The sequence below is a fragment of the Pteropus medius genome, unplaced genomic scaffold (genome assembly GCF_902729225.1).
Source record: "Pteropus medius unplaced genomic scaffold, Ma_sr-lr_union100, whole genome shotgun sequence".
NCBI lineage: Eukaryota > Metazoa > Chordata > Mammalia > Chiroptera > Pteropodidae > Pteropus > Pteropus medius.
In genome coordinates, this window is record NW_024340700.1 from 2,069,459 (window position 1) to 2,096,160 (window position 26,702).

At 51.2% G+C, this 26,702-nt stretch overlaps 1 protein-coding gene and 1 pseudogene across 1 annotated transcript in view; both read right to left on the reverse strand.

Annotated features, from left to right (window-relative positions):
- Nucleotides 1–26,702, reverse strand: part of AGPAT4 (1-acylglycerol-3-phosphate O-acyltransferase 4) — a 64,666-nt gene that overhangs the window by 30,386 nt on the left and 7,578 nt on the right. The gene's annotated exons all lie outside the window — the stretch shown is intronic.
- On the reverse strand, nucleotides 26,577–26,692 carry LOC120618448 (uncharacterized; annotated as a pseudogene).

The following is a 26,702-nucleotide window of genomic DNA, read 5'->3' on the forward strand; positions in this document are numbered from 1 at the left end:
TTGCTCACTGAATATGGCAGCGAGCAAACAAATCCTACAGAGGAGACGGCAGGAAACAAGCAGTCTCTTACACACACGACATGGCAGACGGCTATACGAGCTGTGGGGCCAGCGGAGGGGGGTTTGGGGGGCCCTGGGGGGCCAGGCTGACCTTTCTCAGAGGGCCTGGAGACGGACCTCTCCAGAGGCGCTGCAAGTTCATTGTGAAGCGGGACGTGATCTCACTGAATATGACTGAGGATGCAGCCTGTCCTCGCTCTGTGCACGGGTGGACAGCTGCTGCCCAGAGCCAGGAGCCCCTGTGGGAGGCGGCGTTGCTGCTGTGTAGAAAGCAAGGTGCAGCAGGCTCGGGGGCTTTGGGAAGGAGAGTGGCTCAGGGTTCTGCTGGAGCTGGGATGGGTGGGGACCAGAAGGAGGGCAACCTGAGATCCGTGACTCTGAGCTGCTGGGGGCTGGGATTTGCTGTTCAGTGAGTTGGGAAGCTGGGGGGAGTGGCAGGCAGTGGAGGAACCAGGGTCTTGGCTCGAACACATCCATCTGGGGTGGGGACCAGCAGTCCCGGCTCACAGGAGGTGGTGATGAACGGTCCCACCTCGCCCTGGCCTCGCTCTGCCCAGCCTTTGGCCACCCCCACCACTCTACCCGCCTCCTTCCCGTCTCGTCTCTGCCAGACCCGGCCTGTCATCTTCCTCACGCTTTCCCACTCGGTCACCATGAGAGCTTACTGATCTGTCCCCACCCCAGCCAGGTAGCTGGCAAGACGAGAAGTCAGACGTCCCTGGGCCGGGCGCAGCAGTGGCTCGGGACAGGCAAGCACCCTTAGCACCCAGACTCTGTTCCCTGAATGCCACCTCCCCAGCGTGCGTCCCGCCAGGAGGCCCGCTACCCCCGCGAAGCGAAGCAGCGACACAGTGAGATGTTCTTCAGGATGATGATGAAGCTGGGTCCACTGAGCGTGTCTGTCTAACCTCCAGCTCACCAGCTGGGGGGGGAGGGTGCAGCCTAAACTCCTCTCGGGGGGCACGCATGAAAAGAGGGTGGGTGGGGGGGTCTGTCTGGACTCTAAATCCTGACTTAAACACCCCAAATGTGGGAAAAAACATGTTAAAACAGTTGTAGAAATCTGAATCTAGATGGTATCACATAACACTAAGAAAATATGAATTTTGGTAGTTGTGACAGATTTTGCGATTATGTTTTTAAGACGTCCTTTATAAAACACACCTGTCTTTATAAAACACACCGCATGATAATTTGAGATGATATTTCAAGACAAACAATGCCTGGACTCACTTTATAAATTTTCAGCAATCAATCAATCAACAATAATCTAGTAACTGCCAGTATGATGAAAGATTTAAAGTTAAATCTAGGTGCCATGAACATAGGGAATCTTTACGCGATTCTCTCTGCTCTCATATGTTTTTAAGTGTTTCGTAATAAAAAGCGAAAGGAAACAGGCTCGCCCTTCCGCAGAGAATGAGTCCGAAGTCAAGGGCACTCCCAAGCACCTTCGTCCTTAGGCATCTGCTAGCTTCTCCAGGGGCAACGGGGATGACAGACATAGATGAAAACCTTAGGAACACGTAGACACCAAGGTCACATGTGGATTTCCATTTTTAACATTTCTGAGGGAGAGGAAGATTCAACTCCAGTTTGAAAATACTCTGTCTTTCGCCGTCCCTCTATCACGTGATTAGAAAGTCTCAAGTCCCCAGAGTGTAAAAGCATTTACCCCTCTACCCTCCCTTTGCTCGAAGATGGAGAATTAAGAAATTCTCAAGTTTCTCCATGTTCTCAGTATCACCAAGTAGTGTTCTCATGCCTCAGTCTAGCCACAGAGGCCGGACCCCACACCTCACCCCTTCCTGGCAGAGTGACCTTGGGGAGTTGCGTGTCCCCCTGCCCGTCTCCTGAGGTCTGCAGTGGGGACGACCCCAGCACAGGGACCGTGGTGGAGCTCAAACGTCAGGGCCGGGCCAGTGGTAAATAAAAGCCAGGTGATGACTGTTTAATAGCTGTCAGCTTCCAGGGATGCTTCTGACCTTAACCAATAGGGCAAGCACTGTGTACCTTCTCTGCCAGGCCCGGCACGTCGCCAGGGAGGGAGGGCGGGAGGGCAGGCTCCACGCATCCAGGTTCTCTCAGAACCGAGATCAGTAACGCCCAGGGGATGTATTAACACGTTGCGAAGTGTCCAGCAGACTCGACAGCAGCGCACCCTGTCCTCTCCTCCCTCCAACCTGTCACACTGAGACCTCTTTCCTATCTGACCCAAATCCCCTCGAGACATGGATATAATCCCCTCCTGTGGAAAGCTACCCCAGACCCCAGTTTCTGAGGTGGCCTTGTCCCTGAACTGCCCTTGCCTGTGCCTCCTGCTTAGCGATGGCTGGTACATGTGCTCTGGGGCTGCTTTCTGCTCTTGAGCTATGACTGAAACGTGCTATTCAAATCCCCCAGAGGCTTCTGGAAGCTTAGCTGTCTCCTACCCGCTCCTAAGGTCCCGGGTGTTCCTTCCAGAATTATTTGCCAAGTTTCTTTAAAGAAAGATTCTTGTAGCCAAGGGGTACGAAGGCCACGGTCACATTCTGCATGTTTTCTGTCCCACGCGCACAAAGATACCATCGTCTTGTGACGCCTTGGGGCCCCGTGCTCTCTTTGAAGACGGAAGGCCTCTCCCTACATCCCTGAGTGCATGGTCTACACCTGTGTGGGTGGAACATGCGGTCAACCTGGAAATAGGGCGTAAGGTGGTCCTCTCAAACTATAAAAGCCAGAAAGGACAGTGTAGGGGCGTGCGAAGTCGCTTAGAGCGAAGAAACGATTTCCAGGCCAAGACTCAGAAACTGACTGAATTTAAAGAAATGGACGCAATTATAGAAAAAAAATGAGTCAGCTGGAGAGCACATGGGTCACCCAGGAGGAATGGCGGCACTCACTCCCAGGAGTGAGAGGCGGGACACTGACCTGAGCGTCCTGCACGGCAGACATGCTCGCTGCTGGCTCCCATCAGTACCCGGTTCCCGCGGGGCCACAGCCCGCACCCATCCCGCTGCCTTGTGCTGAGAGAGCAAATGCACCCGTCGACTGCCTGAACGTCACCCGGATTCACAGGCAGATCAGCCTTCGGAGCAAGAACGTGGTGGCCGGCAGATGCGGGCGTTCGCTCCACCGCCTCTCCTGAGAAATGGAAGATCGACCGCATTCTAGTTTTTATACACAAGAATTTCATACGATTGCTTCATGTGAGTTCACTGGAGCTTGATCAGAATAATAAATCAAATGTCTCGACCTAAAAAACTGAGGATCGGGCTCTGGAATGTGGAAACTCTTCAAGGAACGACCAGCCTTCAGGACCTCCCTCTTGCCGCCTCCTGGAGCTTCTCACAAACAGCCTCGTATGTGTTGCCAAGAATTGCAACTCACGGCAAACTCACGGCCCGACTGCCCAGCCCACCCTTGACCCACCAAGGTCAAGTTGAACTTCATCCTGTTCCTGGAACTACCTAGAGCTCTCCGTAAGGACCCCGAGCTTCAGCTTCCTGCTGTGCTGTCTTGACCCCAAAGGCCTTCCTTTCTGTCCAAACCTTCTCTGTCTTCCACGTCTCAGCTCACATAAGGTCACGTCTGTGAAGTTTGTCTTGACGACTCTCCCCGGCATCTCCATTAGAAGTAATTCTTCTCTCTTCCAAATCTTCCACTGGGGACACTGTACTGATAGTATTTTGCAGTCTCACCGACCAGGTTCGCGCTCCCATCTGATCATGCTTCCAGGTGTATCCTCTCTTGGGCTCAAATAAATTTTTATAAAAACTCTACATGTTTAGATGGTCTTATGTCGACAGGGTCCTGGGGAATATGGTGGAAGAAATTGTCAGATTGCTTCTTTTGTCTCTTTTCTGGCGTGTGTGTGGAGGACAGACTATTCTATGATGTGACCGCTGTTCACCCTCAAGCTAGACCCAGCCAGACCCGGGCCAGAACAGAGACCACCTCTCGTAAATCCCCTCAGAGACCATCTGAGTGACCCGTCCCCTGTGCCCAGACGCACTGGCTCCTGGAACAGACCTTTGCCCAGCCTCAGGCAAGCGCGTAAGGCGCTTCCCCGTCATCTGGGGCAGGTCACGCCCCAGCACCCCTGCCCTGTCCTTATGACCCCTTCGCATCTGCCACGTGGTTCGGAGGACATCTGTGTCGCCTGACCGCCGCCCAAGACGTGCCTCTTAATAAACTCTCGATGTAATGATGGCGCCGTCGGCCTCTTTCTTTGGTCTCTCGGTCCCAGAAAGTTGTCCGACTTGTCATCACGCTGCCCACAGCCCGCAGAGCAGGGCATGCACAAGTCCCAGCCAATGTCTGTCATTCCACAGTCTGCGAGACGCCACGAGTTCTCACCAAGAGAACATTCGCGAAGATCCCACTCACGTCAGAAATCGGTTAAGAACGGTTGAGTCCTCAAGCCCATTACATTTTATTTTTTAGATTTTAAAAGCAACATTAAGAAATTACCAATCTCTTTAGAAACGTTTCAAGCACAGTTTAAAATCCACTTAAGAGAAATACCCATTCTAAATTTTCATCTACTTCATGTCTTATTTTCCCCTCACTGAAATATAATTAGGCTTATTTTCATAATTCAGATCCATTACCCACAGAGAAATACATATATTGTGATTTTTAAAAGGATGAAAGCATTAAGATGCTAAAACTTACTTCCCAAAATAGATTTAGGGACAGAAATGTGAAGGAGAAACCATCCTGGAATTTTAAAAAAAAACCTTTTTTTTTCACACAAGACATTGCTTCTTTCTGTCAGCCAAGGGGCCCACAGGACAAACTTCCTTGCTAGAGTGACTTTTCATTGTGGAGGGTAATGTATAAATTGTTCATTAAACCTCTCTCAAACTTGTGATGAATAATAAGGTCAACAGATAGGTCTTAATTATCCTACATCAGGTGGTTCAAGTGAAACTTCTTACTAGTGTTTTTGAGAAGCTAAAGTACTATCCCTATTATGCTGCCAGACAGAATACAGAGTGGAAATGTGATTCTAAGATAAACTGCAAATTATTTTTTAGCATAAGTACGTCTCATGCAATACTAAACAAAAGATGGTGCTATCCTAAAGCACAAACTATGCAATTTCTGGGACTTCACTCACACTGGAAATTTATTCGTCGTTTATGTGGAACTCCGCTTGAACCGGGAGCCCTGAATTTTTATTCGCAAAACCTGGCAGTCTGAGTCCTTATCAACCCAGCAGTCACCATGGCAACAGGCACCAAAGAGCCTCTAGGGAGGCGGCTCCGAAGAGCTGGACACTAACAGCCAGGATGGAACCGCCGCCGGCAGTCCCGTGGGCTGCTGTCCACGTCACCCCATGAAACGCTGACCGCCATCTGGCGAGATGGACGTTTAGCCCCCATTCTACAGATGACCAGATGGAAGCTAGTGGCTTTCCCAAGGTCACGCAGATCGGCAGGTGCAGGATCGCTGGCCCAGCTGCTGCCACCTGGAATTCGGTCGGTTGGTGGCCCAGGCCCCGCTCCCTGCTGGCCTCATGAATATGCAGAGCTCGCGTCCCTTAGAACCCTCGCAACTGTTAAATAAGGAGCCTGGACCCGCGCTTCTTTCAGACGCCCCTGAGAAGTCATTTCACTGGGGTTTGTCTGAGTTTCTCTAATCAGGTGGCGACGCCGTGAGCGGGCATGACGATGGCCAGCCCTGGGAACACCACGGCCAGGAAAGCAGAGGCCCTGGCATCTGTGCAGTCACCTCGGGGATCCCCATGCAGCTCCGGCTGCGGAGGCTGATTAACGCGGGGCCCAAGGTGAGGCAGGGGCTCCAGCCTCCAGAACCTGTGCCCTGGTGAGGGTGAGGTGACCCCTCCGAGGCCGGGGGAGGGGACAGTGGAAGGACACAAAGGCGGATGGAGAAGGGGGTTAGCGGGGAGTCAGGGCAGGAGGGAGAACCAGCGTTTATAGGGCACTTACTGTATGCAGGCAGCGAGCTAGGCTGGTCACAAACAACGCATTTACTCGGTCGCACAGGTGAGTCTTACTCCACGCAGATGCAGAGACTGAGGCCCACACAGGTGTAGTGACTTGGCCGGGGTCTCCGGTTCGTGCCCTTCCAGGACCCAGGCCACCTGAGGAGCATGGCCCCAGGCTTCCTCCCTCGACTTCCTGCTGCCTTACGGACTCCATCACCCCTTTCTCACCTATGACCCCCAAGCCCCTCACCGCTGCCCCCCAACCCCGGCTCACAAGAACCATGGTGCTGTTCTTTACGTTTTTCAGGCCAATTAAGCACTGCGCTTGGGCAGGCCTGGCCCTGTGCGACATCTTAGCGGTTCTGAGATGTGCATGTGTTCTCGTCTTAACACGTTTGAAATCGGGGCATCTTATCATCCATGCACGGTGTGCCTTAGTTTAATCGCATCATTTCTTTTTTTTTCTTCTTAGAGATACGTAGCACAGTGATGCTCCTTGCAATCGGTGATGGCTCAGAGTCTACGAAACACAGACATTAAAGGCAAAAGAGGGTAACCTCGGCAAACTGATGTCAGTTGGAGGAGCTGTATCTGAAATGTGGCCGTGCGTTTGGAAGTGCCGGGCGTTGGGGGCAGGCAGAGAAGGAGGGCTAGGCGGAGGCCAGGGACCGCCAGCGCAGCGCGGCGAGCCCATTCTGTGCGCCCGTCAGTGTGGACGCCTGGTGGTTCGCCTTTGTCAAGAGCACGGAGCAGTTTCCCACGCTTCTTTCTTCTCTCGTCCTTACGTTTATAGTTTTCTATCTTTCCTGTAACCATTCTATAATAAGGAACTAGAATACATTTCTATTGAACTTACCGACACGCTTAGAGAAGCGTTTTATGTTACTTATTCTTAATTTTAAAAGCGGATGAATAGAATGATTTATATATTCCTTCCAAAATATAATAAAAACCGAGTAAGTCACCGTGTTTACTAAGTGTCATCTTTAAATGATTCTTCTCTCTGTGGCGGTGTCTCGGCTGGGTGACTTTGTGCCCTTCCCCGGGACATTTGGCCATATCTGGAGACTGTTTTGGTTGTCAGAACTTAGGGAGGGGGGGGTCAGATGCTATTAGCATCACAGGTGGGGGCCAGGGGTGTGACTAATCATCTGATGATGCACAGAACACCCCCATGACAAAGACCTACCCAGCCCCAAATGTCAATAGCGTGGCGGCCGAGAAACCAGCTTCACAGCCGTCGGCAATGAGAACAGACAAACCCGGTCTGCACACAGCGTCCGGGCAGATTCGGGTCCACGCCTGCCAGTCCGGGTTCAGTCCTGCCTCCATCGCTTCCCAGCTGTGAGGCTCTGGACCAGTTATTTGACCTCGCTCTGCCTTGGTTCCTCATCTGTAGCGGTTCTCAGATTTAAAGAAACTAACGCGTATAAAGGTCCTGGGGTAACGCCTGGAACGGCTTATGCATTATTGCTTTTTTCCCCTTTACTTTGTCAGAGTGTGTAAATGTTAACGGCAGAACTGACCTGGAACTTTGTATGTTTTCAAAGAATACAAGATGATGATGCTTCTCAAGGGAAAAATGCCTTGCTTATATTATTCAAGATTCTCTATTTTAAGCTCTAGAAAATCCTCAAGCCAACATATTCCAGAGTTACTGGTGATATTGATTCATTCTCTGAAGATTTGTTTTTAAAATCCATGGTGCAGGGAGCCTTCGGGACAGATAATCTACATTCTAAACGTTTTGCACTGTCCTAATGTGAAACATCTGGATATGACGTGCCTCACAATGCAGGGTTTTAAAAGATTCGAGTTTGGTAATTATGGAAAAATTACAAAAACCATTAATTAGCCTCTTAGTCTCTCCTGCATAAATAACACATTACAACATCATGCATCAGACTTACAGAAACACAGAAACTTCTCTATAGGACTGCAAACCCTTCCAGCAGGCATTTCTTTGCCATTTTTTCCATGGGCCCTGCTCACCCCTCATACCATTCACTGTTCAAAACACAGGGCTAATGAGGTCAAAGGTAAGAATTCAAACCACAAGTGGGCACATTGGCCTGGCTTCGGCCATGGCCGGCATGATGGTTAGTTTTATGCGTTAACTTGGCCACCACTACAGCACTCAGTTATTTAATCTAGGGGTTGCTGTGAAGGTTCTTTGCAGATGCGGAGATAAATATATATACGTAAAGCGTTCTTTGGAGAACCTGGCTGATACGGCTGGCCACACTGGGCCCGGTTTGAAGACCGTGACTGACCAAGGGCAAGAAGATGATGCACATTCATCACCACCCCTGGAGGAGTCGCCTGGGGCTATGCGGATTCTTGTGTAAAGAACACATGCCTCTCGACCTCCGAGAACACCAGCTTGTCCCTTAAAATCTCTGAGAGCCACGAACTCCTTTGAACACTACCGGAGTGACATGGAGTAGAGACAAAGACAAAGGAAAAGGTTCTGAAGAGCGTTTCTAGGGAAGCCAGCTCTGAATCAGAATGAATCTGGGCACAGCGGGAAGGGAGAAATAAGGGCAGAAGGAAAAAGGAAAAACCTGAGAAGTTCTGTCCTAGCCCTTTACCCCGAGCCCAGCGAGGTGAAATGTGAGCTTGTGCATCCCGGCTATGAGAACCCACAGGAGAATGATGTGAATATGAGCATTAACATTCGCACATTTACCACTCACACAGAGGGGCTTCCATGAGTGTTATTAATATTGTTAATGAAGCTCTATGTGCCAAGCGCTATAGCAAGGCATTTACAGACCAGTCAATAATGGACCGGGCTGTCCGATCGAGAAGTTGATCATCAGCAATAGGCCATTTCGTCCCTAAATAACTTTAGTAAAATCCTAAGTATCCGGGAGGGCCTGCCCTCTCTCCCTCTCCTTCTGTCTCCGCCCAGTGTCCCATCGACCGGACAAGGAGACGAAGAAAGCGTGTGCCTGTCAGCACACGCCACAGGGCAGCAAAACCTGATTTTTCCATCGCTCAGAATTACCTGTGCCTCTTGTCCGCTCCAGCAATCACGTTTATCATGCCGACTACATGCCTATACCAGCGGTCCTTCCTTCTCCCTTCGTAAAAGAATCAGGGACAAACAAGTGACATGTTTGAATTCAAAAGGAGGATCCATCTGTTCCCGAGTCATTTGCGATGCTGCCACCACCCGGCTCTAGTCTCTGAGAAAGTGTTCGTATTGGCCATGCTTCCCGGTCTATCCAAAGTCACAAACTGAGAGATCTCCTACCACCTCATTTCAGAATATTGGTCCCTGTCACAGTTCAGGTTACTGCTCTCACTGAAACAACCTTGTCCAGCCCAGGGGCCTGGTAAGGGCAAGATCCAGGCCACCAGATGACTCCTGCCACGAGCAGATGCAGGACTGCTGTGTCCTGCAGAGGCAGCTACGTGCTCCCTGTCCAGCCGCCACGATCGGAGCTGAGCTGGCGAAGTCACGATAAATCGAGCGATTTTACAAGGGAAAACTTGTCCCATTGATCAGCGCAGCTTCCTCTGCAACGCGGACCTTCCTGGCCCTTCCTGAAGAAAATGAGCTGGAAGGGACACGGGGACTGGAGGTTTTTCAAGAGAGACCAAAACCTGCACCTAATCAGATGAGGCGAAGGTGAAGAAGCCACCCGTGAAAAATGCCTAATTTTCCCTGGGACTAGATTAACAAGCGCCACAGCCTCAAGGGAGACGTCAAAGTACCGAAAGAAAAGGAAATTACAGGAACCAATTTACTTTTTTTTTTTTCAGTCTTATTTTTATTCGAAGAGCACTTCGGGTTAAAAATAGAACATAGAAGTAAGAAAGTCGTTTGTAACAACCAGGAAAGATGGTTTTCTGTTTCCTTTCTTAGTCACTCTGGTTTCCCAGGCTGTCATCTGAATTTCCCTGCTCTACCCATGAGGTGCCAGGAACGAGATGACAGGTACCCAGCCTCTGTCCTCTGTAGCAGGGCTTCTCAAACTTCAGGGGGCCTCGCCGCCACCTAGAGATGGTGTTACAATGGGGATTCTCAGGTCTGGGTGCTGGCAGGGGTCTGGATCTGCATTTTTAATGCATTTTAACACATCTGGGGTGATGCGAGGCCAGGCAGACCTGGGGGAGAGGGCAGGTGAATTAAATGCCACCAGCCTGGGCCACGTGCTGTTCTCAGCTCTTTAAATACATCGGCTCCAAACGGTCCAACAGGAAGGCCCCATCCGACAGGTAATCAGATAGACTTGGTCACTATTCACCCATAATTCTTCCCCTATGTCCTCTGTCCTTACGTGACCTATATAGGTTCACTTGCCTTAGCCTGCCGTCCCCAGTCTGAGCCTTTGAAGACTCATCACATGTGTTTGCTCCTCCAGGAAGCCCTCTTGGCCTAGCAAGCCTGGACAGGTGGCTCTCCTATATACACCCAATACACACTCCTATATACTATACCTAATAGATAACCAGTAGGTGCATTGATTATCTATTGCTTTGTGACAAGTATACCCCAAAACTTAATGGCTCAGAACAACAAGAAACATTTATAATCTCTGACAGTTGCTGGAGATGGGAATTCAGGAGTGATGTGACTGAGAGGTTCTGGCTTGGGGTCTCTTGGGAGGTTGGAGTCAAGGTGTCAGCTAGGGCTGGAGGCTCTTCCTCCATGGTGGCCACTCACGGGCTGGCTAGTAAGTGCCAGCTGTCAGCTGCAGACCCCAGGTCCTCTTCTCACGGGCCTCTCTCAGGCAATCTGAATGTCCTCATGATGTGGACCGGCTTTTCCCGGGATGAGAGAGGCGAGGGGGACGTGGGGGAGGGAGCAGCAGAAGCTGCACATCCTACGGCCTCGTCTCAGAAGGCACGTAGCATCATCTCCACCGCTCGGTTTACTGGAAGAGAATCACTAAGTCCTGCCCGCTTTTGAGCGGGTGGAGGTAGGGTCTATTTTTTGCAGGGATGATTGCCAAAGACATGTTTAAAATGACTACCCTGCAGTAGATTGTACTTTCCAAGCTTGGCCGTAACAATACCCCCACCCCCCGAGCTCTTATAGAACATGGTTGTTCCCCCGTCGGGAGGCAGAATCAAATTTCCCTCCCTCTGATTCTGGGGGCGCTTTTGAAGCCCCGCACAACCTGCTAAGAAATCCTCCCACCTGAGGCTGCCATGCCACAAGCAAGCCCAGGCTACATGGATAGGGTGCTCCAGCTGACAGCCCCAGCTGAGGTCCCAGCCAGCAGCCAACATAAACTGCCAGACGTGTGAGTAAAGACGCCTACCGTTGACTCCAGCCTCCAGCTCTGGAGACTTTCCACTGAGAACCAGACATCCTGGAGCAGAGTCTAGCCCTCCCCACTGGGCCCTGTTCAGATTCGTGACCCGGAAAATCCATAAGCATAATGGATGGTTGTTTTAAGCCACTGAGTTTTGGGGTAATTTGTTACATAGTATTTAGTAACTGGAACACATATTGTGTTCTAATTGTCTATTTATGTTCCCCCTCTCTCTCTCTTTCTCTTCCATTAGATTGTTAGACTGTAAACTCTTCTAGGGCATAGGGCTGTATCTTAACTCCTTTTGATAAAGCTGGCACCAAGCAAAGTGCCCGGCATGTCATATACGTTCAATAAATATCTGTTAAATAAATAACAAATGAATGAGAGTTTGTGGAATTTTGCTGGCACAGTTCCCTTTGTCTGGAATTCACAAGGCTCTCTGGTTTGAAGTCCTGTAGCGAAGTTACCTTTATCTACCTGTCCAGCTCAGACACACATCTCCCTGCTCCTCATCGGGTTGTTGAATTTTCTTCCCGCCCTTCTTTTGACTTAAATTTGCCCTGAAAGCATTTAATCAGGAACTCTTTCTGCTGCTATGCAAAGACTTGCATACTGTTAACATAAATAAACAGTAATAATGATCGCACAGGTGGGTGTGACCTCAAAGCCAAGAGATACTTATGTTTAACTTTGATTCCAGTTGCTAAATGTTTGGAAAACGAGTTCACACTCTTGAGATGATTTTACCTTCTCCATTCTAAATACATGGGCTGGAAGACGTGTTTTATTAAAATTTTTCTCAGTTGCATTCGGAGGATGTGAATGCATTTCATCTTCATCTTAATTAATGTATACAAAAGGGACTGGTGTGTTTATTAACATTTTGTTCATCTTTTTACATAAATGTAGAATATATGTTAAACACTTCTGAAATTTGAGAAAATGGACTCTAAGTTGGTCTGGGTAAAAGTTTCAAACTTTGCATTCTCAAAATGTCCTTCAGTCCGTCCAGCATTTCTACTTGCCATTTTTATGGGTTTAATAACAACGAATGCCTACAATTTAATATTCATATTTTGATTAATGAAGTGATATGAATATTTAATATTCAATTTTATAGCTGGCTCCAGCCTTGCAAGTACTTTGGTCACTTCTGAATCCCCCCACCAAAAACCTCTCTTTCCTTCTATATTTACCTGCAAAGACAATTATCTAGAAACAGCACCCAGTTCTCATGATCTCATTATCTCATGATTAAGTTTAACTTTCCCAAATTTTAGGATGCTAATTAAATCTAAAAAAGCAAGCAAAATGCCAATCAAAGCTATAGTTGTTTGTCATCAGCAGCTGTTAAGAAACCATTCCCTTGAATTCAAAATACTTTTATGTACTATGGTGTCAAGCAGAGCAGATGTACACTCTGACATGGCTGATAACAGGCAGGATTTTATTTCCGGAATTAAACACACATTTGCAGTGACCTTAGGCTTTGACGATTTTTCATTCCTGTCTTGTCTCCCTATTCATTACCTCATATAGGAATAATTTCTGCTGCAGTTTCAAAAACTCAGGAAAAGAAAGAAAAAAGAATCGTGCCCCACATTTGAAAGATTGCGGAGTTTAACAACACACTTGTGTGACGTCATTGATTAAAAAGCGCCGGGGAGACACGGCAGGCGGGCCTCGGTCCCACCGCACGGCTGGACAAGCCAGTTCGAGGCTCTACTCGTGGACACTCCACACAGTGGTGACTTGTCCAGGGTCCCTGGCGCGCCGGCCCCTCCAGGCGGCCGCACCGCACGCAGCGATGTGCACGTCCCACTGGCTCCTGTCTCCCTCCAAGCTGCCCTTCCGGCCAGGCCGCAGGACCTCAGGCCGCGGAGCCGAATGTCCAGGACCAACTGAGGGGCAGGAGGGGCGTCACCTTTCACCTGCTTCCTGCGCTAACTTTGGCAGTAACTCAGGCGCCATCGGCAACCACCGCGAGGGACGCCTTAAGGTCAAACGCAGGAAAGAGCATCACTGTCCTGCCGAGGACCAGGGAGGGCAGAGGCGCGGAAGCACAGCTCATCGCTTCGGGCAATCAAAATGCATTCGGCTTATTTCTACTCGAGATGTCTCCAACAGGTGTGGAAGGAAGATGAGCTAGAAAAACACCTGATTTTAAAGCCAGAAGCAATAGCATTTTCAGGTGCTATGGAGGGTGGGGCGAGGAAAGGTAGCCTGAAATGTCTATTGGCAGAGACAAAATAAAACAAGTGAAGATAAATGGGTTCTGAAATACAGGAAAAAGCAAAACTTCAAGGAATTAAAATAACGCGACAATGCTGCGATGCCGGCGAGTTCATCCCTCCCCGGCCCTCCCTCGTCCAGCGAGGCCTTCAAACAGTCTTCGACTGCTGACGGTTACAGGAGGCCGGAAGACATTGGCGGCACCAACTTGTTCCTGTTAACTACAGGACAATATATACAGAGGGAACATAAGATTCTGAAAGGGGGAGAGAAGGCGGCAGGGCCACCCCGGGATCCGGAGAGACAGGTGGCGGGGTCCCTGGTGCTCATGCATATTCTCTCCTACACCCCCGACGAGGGGTGTAGGTGCTGGCAACCTGAGGATGCCGGTGGGTGGAGAAAAGCTTACCCTCTCCGGGTCAAGGACCAGGGAAAGGGTAGTTCTACAAGACACGAAACCTTCAGACACTAACCGCCCTACCCCATGGAAGAAAATGTGGCCCCGCCCGATCATCAGTGACCGCCAGAGGTGGGGAACCACTTTCAGGTTGTAATGAGGCCTCTACCTCCAACTCTCCCGCCGGCTGGGCAGTGTCCAAGAAGGCCGATTGGGAGCGGGAACTTTCACCATCTTCCAGCGGTAATGAGCTCACCCGACCGGACGTGACCAGGCCCCCTTCCCCCGCAGCCAGAGCGGTGAGTCTGGACGCCCAACTTTGCCCCACAGAACCAGGCACCTTCCCTCCCTCCCTCCAGGGTGTCAGCAGAGGTACACCGGGGAACCTGAACGTCCACCCTGTCTTCCTGCGCGTTCAGCGTCCCTGGAAATCTGCTGAAACAGATTTGCATAGCAGTCAGTCTCAGGACGCAATGCCCACAACGTCCAGGCGTAAGTGAAAATCACTGTGCGTACTAAGAACCAGGAGAGTCTCGACTTTGATGAGAAAAGACCAGTGACACGTGCCCACACCGAGAGGTCACAGATGTTGCAATTATCTAACATGAATGTTAAAGTGGCCACCATCGAAATGCTTCAACGAGCGACGGCGAACAAACACCCTCCAAGGACGGGAAAAGCGGAAAGCCTCGGCGGGGAAGCAGCAGAGACGAAGGCAAGTCGAACGGAAATTTTAAAATGGAAAAAGCAATAACCAAAGTAAGAAACTCAGTGGATGCGCTGGGCGGATAGAGAGGACAAGGGAAGAATAAATGACTCAAAGACAGAACAAGAGAAATTAGCCAGTCCGAGGAAGAGAGAGAGAAGGGGCTGGAAGGTGGACCTTCTAGTCCCACGGGGGAATATTCCAAGGAATTCCTGGGTTCCTAGAAAATACAAAGCTGTTATCTAGTCACTATTCCCAATGCAGATGTGAATTTAAGAGACTTGTGTTTCCACAAAATATTCGTAGGCTGAGTTGGTCTCCCGTTTGCAAAGAAAACTGGGCAATCTAGTAGTGATTCTAGAAATCCTCTGGAGGCAAAATTGCTAGAATGCCTTTTGACTCTTAAAAGTGGCCATGGCATCAGTCGCTGACGAGGTGGGGGCCTCTCTTGCTCCCAGTGTGCTGGTCTGTGCCATCTGTGCCTAACACGGGGCGGGTCATGTGGGCAGACGCCAGGGCACTGGGCCATGCCACGAAGATGCTATAGATCTGGGTAAACACAGGCAATGGGAAGATAAAACAAGTATCGTGCACTGAATTCATTCTTTTGACAAATATATTTCCAAGTCCTGCTAGGTACAAAGCATGCTCTGTGCAGCTGAGACACGTGTCTGAAGTCTAGACAGAGGTTCCTGAAATAGGTAAGGTGGGGGGCATGCCGAGTGGGGGCTGGAGAGACATGACGACAAACAACCAGCATAAAACATTACGTCAATTAGTGTACTTGAAAGTGAAATTCCTCTGGTAAAAAAACAGAAGGGTAGAACAGTCCACGGGGGTGGGGACAGAGTGGCAGCTGAATGCGGGTCAAGGGAGATGGAACGTCGCTGACAGCAAAGGCGGTGACCACGGGCAGAGCAAGGGGAGCCCTCAGGGAGCAGCAGAGGGGGCAGCGATGAATTCCGAGCCCCAGGTTGGACGCCCAGGCAGGAGCGGGAACCCCAGTCTGCGAGCTTGACCAGGAGCCACAGATTTAGAGATCTGGATCGAGAGTCCACCGCCGATGCCTTGAGGGTTTCTGTCTTCCGTATTTGTGCAGCGGGGAACAGGGATCGGGGATCACTCCCGTGCACGATCTCGTTCGAATCGAGGGTAGGCTGCATTCCGGTTCTACTCAGAAACCGTCAGACTTGGTTTAAAAACAGGTTTTCCAAAACCCGAGTATATATTTTACATTTCGGCCTTTATCTTTTATATGAACGTTAGCTACCAAACAAACGAAAACACCATATTACTAAAAAGTAACCTGCTCAATATTCGGACAAACCTTTCAAGACGTTCCAATGTGTTCCTGTATGTTGATCACCTCTGTGGTTTTGCTTCCTGTTCTTTCTTAACTTGAACTCCTTTGTTTTAACAGCTCAACCACACACACACACACCCAGACAGTACCATCTGCAGATCTGCAGGGCTTTTTTTGCCCCCAGTAAGACATACAACGACTTCTATTTCCATAGGTCAAATCTGAATTCACTTAAAACAACAATAACGCCTGTCTGTGATGAGCAACTTGGTTGAAAAAATAACTATCGTTCATCACTTAGATTTTCAAGAGTCATGGCTAGAAAAGAAAATTAGAAGAAATGGAAAATAATTACACACACTCAAAAGGAATCTATTTGGTGCTGATTAAATAAAGAATTCTTTCCCAAAGTATTTACATGAGGCACAAAAAATTAATTTGAATTCTACCGATTCATAATTTATAACAATTCAAACAGAAGCCGAGATGAAATGCGTAGCTGCCCATCAGCAAAGAATAATCAGATGGAACAGTGTAATCAGAACCACCACTGGGAACATGAGCAAAGTGGGAGAAAATCACCGTGACCTCGGGCCGTGGATTACTGGGAGAAATGCATTCATCCAACAAGGAAAGCTGGCATCGTCAAGGAAACAGAAATGCAAACCAAATGGAAAAGTCGGGTTGCCCATAAATCAGCTTGAAGCCCGGTGATAAGAGGTCAGGAGGGGCTAGAATGAGATGCATTCCTCCTGAGTGCCCTCACTCTGGAGAACAGCTGAGCAGAAAGGCTCCAGGAGGGGAGGACTACCCCCTCCTCCACTGCACAGGGAGTAATCCACGAGCTCACGCCATTTCTGTAATAGCCTGTGATGCTTACGTTCCATGGGCTGGACAAACGGGTTTGATCACCACACACTTATGAGGAAAGGGTCGCCAAGACACTAGGAAAAGTTTTCGCAAGTTTAACTATAAAATATGTTAACAATTCCAACAAAGGCAAAGATGAGGGACTTTTTGTTTCCTTTGTCCCTCATCTTGACAGTCAGCATCCAGTCTTAGAGCCAGCAAGGAGCTTGGACCAGTGGAACGGATCACGGGGAGTCAGGGAGCACAGGCCAGGGGAGACCCAGAGCTGCCGGAGCAGACAGGACAGGGCCGAGCCTGGGCACTAGCGCTGGCTTTGGAGGCCACTTGGGTGGCGAGGCCCCATGGAAGGTCAGAGGCCAAGCCTCTGTTCGTTGAGTGAATGAATGGAGCCGATGGAGGCGGAGATACACATGAAGCGTCGGAGACCAGACAGGACGTGTTGGTGCACAGCAGGACGGGGGGAGTGGCGTGTTCAGATCCCAAGGTGACAGGCAGAAGCCTAGGCACCAGCATAGGCAAGAATGGAGGGAGCTCCGGGGTGACAGCCTCGGGCTTCTGAGCAGGCCTGAGGAGGCGGAAGCCACCCCCGGCCCGGCCAGCGGGGGCCCCGCAAGTCACCCGCATGTCTGATGAGTGGGACAGCTTTGGTCTGCTCTATGTATAGGCCGTGGCAGAAGGCCACCAGCCTCGTTTCTGACTCACCGTGCCTCAGAGGAACTGCCCGAGACTTATTTAACTCTCAGGCCAGTAGTGACATGCTGAGTGCCTGCAACCGGCCACCAGAATTCTCCCGGGAAAGTATCATATTTCAAGTCGGAGTTTTTCAAAACTCTGCCTTTGTGGGCTGGCCAACCTGTTCTGTTAGCTCTCCTTAGATAGAGTGAGTTAAAGGCAACCAGGTCTGCTGACTGCAGTTTTGAAAAATCAGTTCACATCCAGCTTGATACTAACTAACCGTCATTCCTTTGGCGAGGCTATGACTATGCCCTTTATATAATATTTCAAATAGTGATTTAAATCCCCAAAGGATTTCTCATTTCTACAGCCCCGAGTACAATTTTCATAATATTAAATGAATCTTCATAATTTGGCATCATACATTAATGATCCTATTTAATGTATGATCTTACTCCTATGATCTCCAGAGCATTGCATTTCTAATCTGTCGCTCAGTTTGCAAATGTCATCACAGACCTGGGGTTCCACATGTCTGTACGTTGAGACGTTTGCACAACCCAATGGACACATCCGTGCCGACCTCGAGCTCCTGGAGGTCAGGACTCCTTCCTTCTTTCTCCGCCTCTTCGCACACACCAGAAGGTGCAGAGTTTACATCCACACGCGGTGGCAGCGGCTCAGCCTGAGCCGCCCCTGGGGACTGCATGCGGTCAGCTTGGTTCTTCAGAGAGGCTGCCCCTCTGGGGTCTGTCTCTCTCACACACGGAAAGGGCAAAACAAATTTTAAACCCACAGTCACTTCCTTCTGGTCCTCAAAGATCCTAGTCTTTATGTCTGGGGGTCGAGCACACACGTGAAGCACGGAGATGCTTGCCAGGGCTGAGTCTGCTCATTCGAACCACCAGATAGAGTGACCTTCTCGCCTCAAAGAAGAAACAAAACCCCACAGTTCCCCAGGTTCCTGCTGCTGCCTCCGATTCTAATAGCCCAATGTACAGGCACTGATCCACCGCAGCTTTTCCTTTTCAGGTAGATGTGCTCATTCCTGTATTAGTGCTACAGCATCGCTACTCAACACACGCATCAAATCAGATGGAACAGACGAGCACCGGTCACTCCGTGCACAGGTGGCATGTTTTTGCATGCATCCTCCCGTGAAGGGCTGCCGGCCTCTCTCTGCCCACAGAGCCAGGAAGCTGTCCGGTTCAGACATGCATGCCTCTCTCTTGCTCTGTGTCTTGCTGATGGGGTTAGAGAAAACACACCAAAAATGACATTCAACTAACATCAAATTCACGAGGCTGCCAAGAGCGCGTGTCCCTCTCGATGTGACGAGGCGCCTTCGTAGTCTGAAAAGGAGGTTGCCACTCGGTTAGACCCAAATATAAATCAGTGACGCCTGTGTCGCAAAAGGAGCTCTGGGCCCGTGCTGGGGTCGGGAGGTCGGGGGGCCGGGCGCTCGGGTGGGAATGACCCCGGCGAGGAGGCGGTGCCGGCAGGCTCTGGGAGGACAGCTGAGAGGAGACCACAGCCAGGCCTGCTGTCCCCAGGCAAACTCTGCAACACGCACCCACCCGCCTGCACCAGGAGGCAGACGACTCCACGGGGCCTTCTAGAATGCTCATCCAGAATTCTCAGCGGTGCGGTGACCTGGCTTTCCAGCAGTCCCCCCAACTCGCTCCCTTTGCTCCGCGTGCGAAAGTGCCAGAAGGGCTCCCGCAGCAGCGTCTGGTCCGGTCCGACTCTGTCTTTTAAAGTAATTTCCTCCAGGATCCCGCCCCGGCCCTAACTTCCTCCGCGCTCTCCACCTGCGTCTCCTCCCACCCGCCGGCCCTGTTCTCACGCTGTGCTTGCTCATCGCCCAGGCTTCCCCGTACCCCCATACCCTTCCTTTAGGCTCCTTGTGGCTCTGGCCCGACTCAGCACGTGAGCCGTGAAAGATGCACAGACCGACAAGGAGACATGCCTGGGAGGAGAGCGGGCTGTGCGGGGGAGACGCGAAATGCGGGGCGCGCCCTAGGAGAACGCGGCCATCCCCTGGGGAGCCACGGGTGGGACAGGCAGCTGAAGGGCGACGCGGGGCCCTAGTACCTGCGGTTGGAAGCGGGGTTCCAGTCACCTGTGGGTGCCCAGCCATGAGAGCACCGTGCCGGGACGTGATAACAGTAGCTGCTCAGTAAATGTGTCCTGAGTCGAGCTGAAGGGCATCCGCTGAGTGCGCTTGCCGCAGATGTATGGGGTGCCGGTGGAGGAGGCTCGGGGGTTAGTGGAGAAGGCTGATTGCGACGCTCCAAACCCATCCAAGTCCGGGACAGAGGCCGTGGCAGGCATCTCCCCCGAGGCCCAGCCACGCGCCTGCGCACGCGCATGAAGGCGCCTGGCTGCACCCTGACATTCTCTCGCCAATCCTGCCTCTAGCTGGAGATCCGGGACTATAACCTGTTCCTTTTCGGCTTAAAGAAGTGGGTGGCTGGGGTACAAATGGTACGTGAATAATCGCATCTTCGTGAGCGCCCTAATGATCCCGGTGGCAGTGAGCGGCTCGCGGCCCCGGGAGAGGACGAGTCCAGCCGGAAGCCTCCCCCGCCCCGCCCGCCTGCGCCGGTCCACCTGGCACGGCCCTCGGTCAGGGCACGTGGGCCTGTCCGCCCCCCGGGACCCGTGCTCCCCGTTGTCACCGGCACAGGCCCCTCTCCCATCAGACTGCAGCTGGGGTCAAGAACGGGCCTCTGAGGTGTCTGGGTCCCCCTTCTCCCCCCAGCTCCTCTGTCCCAGAGCCTGTGCTGTCTGACTCCTGCAAAGGCCGGGGGACTGTCCGCTCGCCAGCGGCTGGACGCCCTCTGTGACGCTGTGTCTTCGTCTGACCAGCTGGGCCCACACACTCAGGGTGTGCATGTGACTGGGACAAGGTGACCACAGGATACTCTTCCTGTTCAGAGTGACAATGCAGCTAGTGGTGAGCTGGACAATGTTTCACAATCAGCTCTCCAGGGGGAGGGAAGAAGCCCTGATTGACAGCTCTGCCACTTTCACGGCCCTGCGGATTCCGCCGTCAATGCCAAGGTGTAATTGCAACTACTGAATACAGAGTTACGCAGCATTCCCATGGCACCCACAGGTCCACCCAAGTAACCTCTGGGGCGGAGATAACAGTAAAATGCAGTAAACTAACTAGCAAGTAGCAAGTGTTGAGTCTTTAGTAACTTTGTTTTATAATATAACATACTTAAGTTTATCACGGCTGTGTTTAATAACTGACTTGGAAAATTGCTGATATTTTGGCTGCTGGGTCTGGTGGCACTACTGGCTATAGACACAAGCTCACGACGCGGATTGTGCCAGGGGCTGGAGCCAGGGCGGGGAGACCCCCTTTCCCTCCTGGAGGCGGAAGTGATGGGGAGCGCGATTCGAAGCTGCTGGCAGCCACCCTTGGTGAGAAAAGCCCACGTGCTATAGCACAGACTCAGGGTCATCAGCACAGGGAAGCACAGTGACAACAGCAGTGTCTGCCAGCATCCCAGCTCCCTGTGCCAGTGGATGCTGGCCCTCGCCACCCTCCCCGTGGCTGGGTGTTAAGCTAATAAAGTCCCGATTTGTGCTTAAGCTGGCCGGGCTGCAGCCGAGAGACCTGGCAAACTTGCCCCCTCTCTCTCCCCTCACTCAGGATGTCCCGCTGCCTGAGCTCTGGCTGACGCCATAGCCCCCTGGCTAGTCTCACCTGTAATAACTTCTGCCCCTCGAAAGTCCTACCATACTTAGGTCTCTTCTGTGTTACTGAAGAATGCGTTACAGTCTTACGTTTCCCTTCTACGTGTGACTCTTGGTTTCAGAGCTGAAATTAGATTCAATAAACAGGTTTGGGCTCATTAAATAAATATGACTTGGAAACAGCAAAATGCCCTGAGTCCGTCTGGGCCGCTCGATCACCCACACCCTTCAGGTTACATCAAATTATCTTCAGGGGCCAGCTGGATAGTCCGTGGGGTACGAGGGCTCACGCCCGGCTCCGAGTGGCGGCCTCATTCATTCATTCGGCCGTTACAGAGAGGGTGCTTGCTCTGTGTCGGGACAGTGCTGGCTGCTGGCTGCAAGACGCTGGCCCCTGATCCAACATCACTCTCCCGGGGGAGTTCACATTGCCAGGGACGCACAGGGAGGGAGTGACACAGCTCTCCGGGGTCTGACGGGAAAAGCAAGCGTGGGCTTTATCAGCGATGCAGGCCACACCGTCACGGGACATAGGTGTTATAGGAAAGTGGTCACCCTGGCACCCACCAAGTGTCTGTGGAGGGCATCACTTCATCCCTTGAGTGTGATGGTCCCTCTTTTAATTCCAAGAAAATAACCATAAGCATCACACACACATTAGTTTGAGGCAAATGACAGGAAATAGAGTTTTCCATATTTACCTCTCTGCCAGTAATTCCCACATCCGGTCAGGCTGTGGCCTAAACAATCATGCGTGTCGCATGGAAACGACCTCGCAATGCAATGCCAGCCAGGCATGTTCGCCCGCTAAACAAATCCTCACTTAAAAAATGTCGTTGAATTTATACAGCTCCCTTCTTTCCACTCAGAAGGAACTAGCAGCAGAAGCGACGCTCGCGAAGGCCACACTTACAAAACGCAGGATGTTTCGCTGTGGTGTTTGCTCAGAGGACCTTCAAACTGAAACGTCACATTAGCGTGTCTGTCAAAAGACGCGCCTGTTGAAATGAGAAGGGATGAGCTCCGTGCGGCCTCGGCTTAAGATCCGCCACAACGAGCAGAAGAGAAAACGCTGGCTCGTTTTCCTCATTCTGGAGATGGGCTGGGCCTGGTCATCTGCACTTGGACCTCGGTTACGGAGACCGCCGTGACGGTTTGCCTGGGGCTGTCCCGATTTTAGAACTGGGGTCCCACACCTGGGGAAGCCCGTCAGTCTGAGGCACACTGGGAAGGGGGTCACCCCCCCCCCCCCCAGTTGCCCTGGCGCAAACAGGAGCCACGCAGGAGGAGGAGGCGGACGGGGAGAGTCTTGCCAACGCTGTGAGCCCTCTCCCCTGCCCCGCCTGTCACCCTCTGCCAGATGGGTCTGTCCCCTTGTCCTAAAAGCATCATCAGGCCAAGTGGCCACCAAGGAGGCCCCGTTCCTAACTCGCGTTTCCCAACCTACTGGCCAGGTCGAAACGTTATTTTTCTTGCCCAAAGTTTTGACTTCTGTTGTCTTAAATGTCATCTGCCATGTTCCTCCCTCTGCCTGTATAACCAGTGCCACCCCGGCCTCTCCTTCCGCTTGTGAGCACGCCTTGTAACACTACCGACTCTTTATCTAGACTACACTCTTTTCCTGAAATAAGCCTCCACATTCTTCTGTTATATGCTGAGGGTTCGTTACCTCATCGTGAAGCCCTCCAGCACGCTGTCCTCAGCACCCAGGGCGGCAGGCACCCCGCCGTCCTACCTACCCGGAGACCTTCCCTGACAGATTCTCAAGGCGAAGAGGAATTCTCAGAGTCACGGGGACAGCTCCAGCCCAGATCGGTCATTCGGAGGCCACTTGGCAAACACTCCCCTGAGTCGTCAGTTGGCCTCCCCAGGAGGGACTCAGCGGTCACTGAGCTTCTCTGTGGTCCGGGGACAGCTGCCATCACCTGGGGTCCATGCTCATGTTTTTGTGCTCTTTCTCCAGATGCCCAGCTCCTTCCTTCTGAGGTCACGAGACGCACCTAGTTCCTCACCCACTAAGCAGACAGGGAGAGTTCCTCACCCACTAGGTGTGTCTCATGACCTCAGAAGGAAGGAGCTGGGCATCTGGAGAAAGATAGGGATGCCCTTCAAGTCCCGACACCACAAGGGTGTCTCTCTGGCCCATCCTTCCACCCGCCCCGTCCCCCCGGGTGTCACCTCCCGGGTCCCTCCATCACGTCCCCCTCACCCGCACCACGTTACCAGAGCTCCCTGTCCAACATGCTCCCCACCACCTGTCCCGCGCTTGCCTGACACAGTGCAGAACAGCAAGAATCCCTCATGCTTTTATAGCACATTAAAATCTATTTCCCTTGTTCTCCAATTGAAAAACCAAAGCCCCAGGCAGCCGGGGGGCTTGGGCCAGCCCCGGGCAGGCAGGCCTCCAGGCTCCAGATGCAGGACACCCCTATCAGCCCTACTCAGAATGGGCACGGGAGCTGTGGGGGGCTGCAGAACACCCCTCCGCTCGGGGCTCTCCAGGGGTGGAGCTACAGAACTTGAGATAAAACACCAAAGCATTTCCAGGACATTTTTCTCCAAAATGCAATGCGGAGGGGGGGAATACTTTTAATCCCGCTGGAGACCTGGGATGGGACCAGAGCAGAAATGCCTCCTAGGAGCTCCCTCTAGACCCAAGATAAACTGAAACGGAGGGAAAGATGGAAATGCTTTTTGCCGTTAACGTTCCCTCTGCTTTGGAGCCTGGTTCTGTGAAATCTAGGTCCCCCTTGCTTTAAACCGTGCTGTTTAAATTCCATCGGCAGTATCCTAACGCCTGAACCCTAGGCTAAGGCAGTGGTCTTCGGATGTTTTCGACCGTTTAAATAAAAAAATGAAATACGCGCCCTTACCGCATGCGAATTTTACACGCATAAAAATTTGTTCAATATAATTTATATTATATAAAAATTTCTTTTATCCATCTGTATGATAAAAGAAACCGACATGAGAAGCTCTAAGGTTTTCTTCTTAGATGCTAACGATTTTTCGTGCTTACCTCCTTGGCCATGCCCACTCCCTTTGAAGACCACACAGAGTTGTCTTATGAAGTTACAAGACACCAAAGTCAAACTTAGAACCTAACTGGAGAGCCGTAACTTAAGTCGCGAGTGAAATTTAATACTTGTTAAACCAAACGGGCCCCTTGGCTGAGAATTAACTTATTTATAAGCCACATCGACAGCTAAGACACCTCGCTGTGAGGCAAGCAGCTGCTCGTACGATTCAGCATCACACCTGTCTTCCTAAATCTGCTGTTTCTTTAATAAACCTTTTTGAAATTTAGAGTGGTTAAGCTCCCTAGTTAAAATAGAAGGTCATTTCTCATACCCAGGATCACATGTATATTCTACGATGAGCAAAACGTTTACATTTATACATGTATACGTACACACACATAAATTTAAAATACAGAAATGGACTGTTGCTCAAAATAAACAAGGCATGCTCTACCATGGTTATATCACTCTTTTGAACAACCTTTTAAGAGTCCAGTATCCTCGCCTATTAGTCTCCTTTTACTGAATCAGCGGCACAAGATGAAACCATCTGGATATAAATATGCTTCTAATTTCCAGGGTATCACCCACATAATTGCAATATTTTGTGATGAACTGAGCTACTCCCACACTGACGTCATCGGATCTCAACCCCAGAACTTTCTTCGCCTCTAAATAAACAACAAGGTGCTGGCACAAAGGGCTATTTTTGTAACAAGCTTCGTGTGGAAAAGGCCAGCCAAACAAAAGCCTTCGTTCTAGATAAAACCGTCTCCGCGGGATCTGAGGAGGAGAGGGTGCTGGATCCGAATGCAGCGGGGGATGTGAGCTGGCCCGGACGGCCTCCGTGACAGGACCGTGTTTCCCAAACTTCTGCACGCAAAGCAAGGAGAGGCAGAAAAGGTTCACTGTCCCCTCTGTGGCCAGAGAGGTTCCCACTGAGACCCGGGGACTATGTCACATGCAGGCAAAACCTGGACCCGATTCACTCCCTCGCTTCCTTCCCGTGTCACCTCTGAGACCTTCCTCCGGGTCTGAAGGGCAGTTTAATTCTAGTCTTCCTGGGCAGGCTGCTTTGGTGGTGCGCCAGAGCAGTTCTGGGCTTGGATCATGTACTTAAAGAGATGAAAATAAAGTGCCAGTCGAAAACACAAGGGCTACGGGATGAAAGACGCCGACGGGCCTTTGTCTCCACGCATCGGGAGGCATCCGCTGAGCCGCCTGCCTGTCACTGACTGCTGTCTCTAGGCGAGGTTTCCACGCAGTTTGTCACCTTCCTCCCCACCCGGTGTCACCAGCCCCACTCCACTCGTTTGAGTTCCCTGACCTCAAGAGGTAGGAAGAGAAATTCCGGGGCGTGGTCCATGAAGGAAAGCGAGGCCTTCCATCTGTATATGTTCTCGGTCCCTCAGTCCCTCAGTCCCTGGCGCTGGGGGAGGACAGGAAGGCTGAGAGGCGGGGGGGGAGGTGGGGTGAGGGAAATACCCAACGCCGGGCAGTAGCATTTTTGAGTCCGTGGGGCTTTCCTTCATACTTTACTGCCACACGGGAAGACAAAGACTTCGAAAGCAGAGCGCATTGGTTTTGGGGGGCTGCCAGAATGGAGCGCCGCCAACTGCGGGGTTAAGAACGGGGATACCACCTCTCGGTCCTGGAGGCCGGAGGCCAGGGGTCCAGCTGCGGGCGGCATCGGCTCCTCTGAGGCCGGGAGGGAGAATCTGCTCCAGGCCTCTCCCCCAGCGTCCGGCATTTACCCTCCCTGCGCCCCACGTCACCTTCCTCTGTGCGTGTCTGTCTCTGTGTCCGAATCTCCCCTCTTTATGAAGACACGTTCACACTGTGTTAGGGTCCGCCCTGACGGCCTCATCCTAATTTGATGATCTTCAAGGACACTGTTCTAAATAAAGCCCCATTCACAGGCACGGAGTGGGGTGGGGGGTTCTGACTTCAACGTCTCCCAGGGAAGGGGACACAATTCAGCCTATAACCCTGTCAAAGCTCATCACCCTGGTCACCACCCCGCAGCTTGGCAGAGTTTTCACCAAAAAAAAGAAAAAAGAAAAGAAAAAAGGGTTCGAATGACTTTACCCACTTGATTGCACAGAAGCTTCGCTCCAGTATCTACCCTTTCTACTTCCTTCCACAGCCATCTCTATTTCCTTCTTTGTGGTGTTGGGGTTTTTGTCTCCCCCCATCCCCGCCCACCAATATATAAAATATATGAAATATAAGACATTCAGAAAATATAAAGGTAATTAAAAAAAAAAAATCTCTAATTACAACTCCTAAAAATAGCGCTCTGATAAATTTATGTCTAGTCTACAATTTAAAATCGGTTTCCTATTGTACAATTTTGCATCATGCTATTTTTTAAAAATTTATTATTATTATTTATGCCCACAGCACCTGGTCTTCCTAGGTGGTCTCCCATCCAAGTACTAACCAGGCCCGACCCTGCTTAGCTTCCGAGACCAGACATCGGGCTTATTCAGGGTGGCGTGGCTGTGGACCATGGACCGT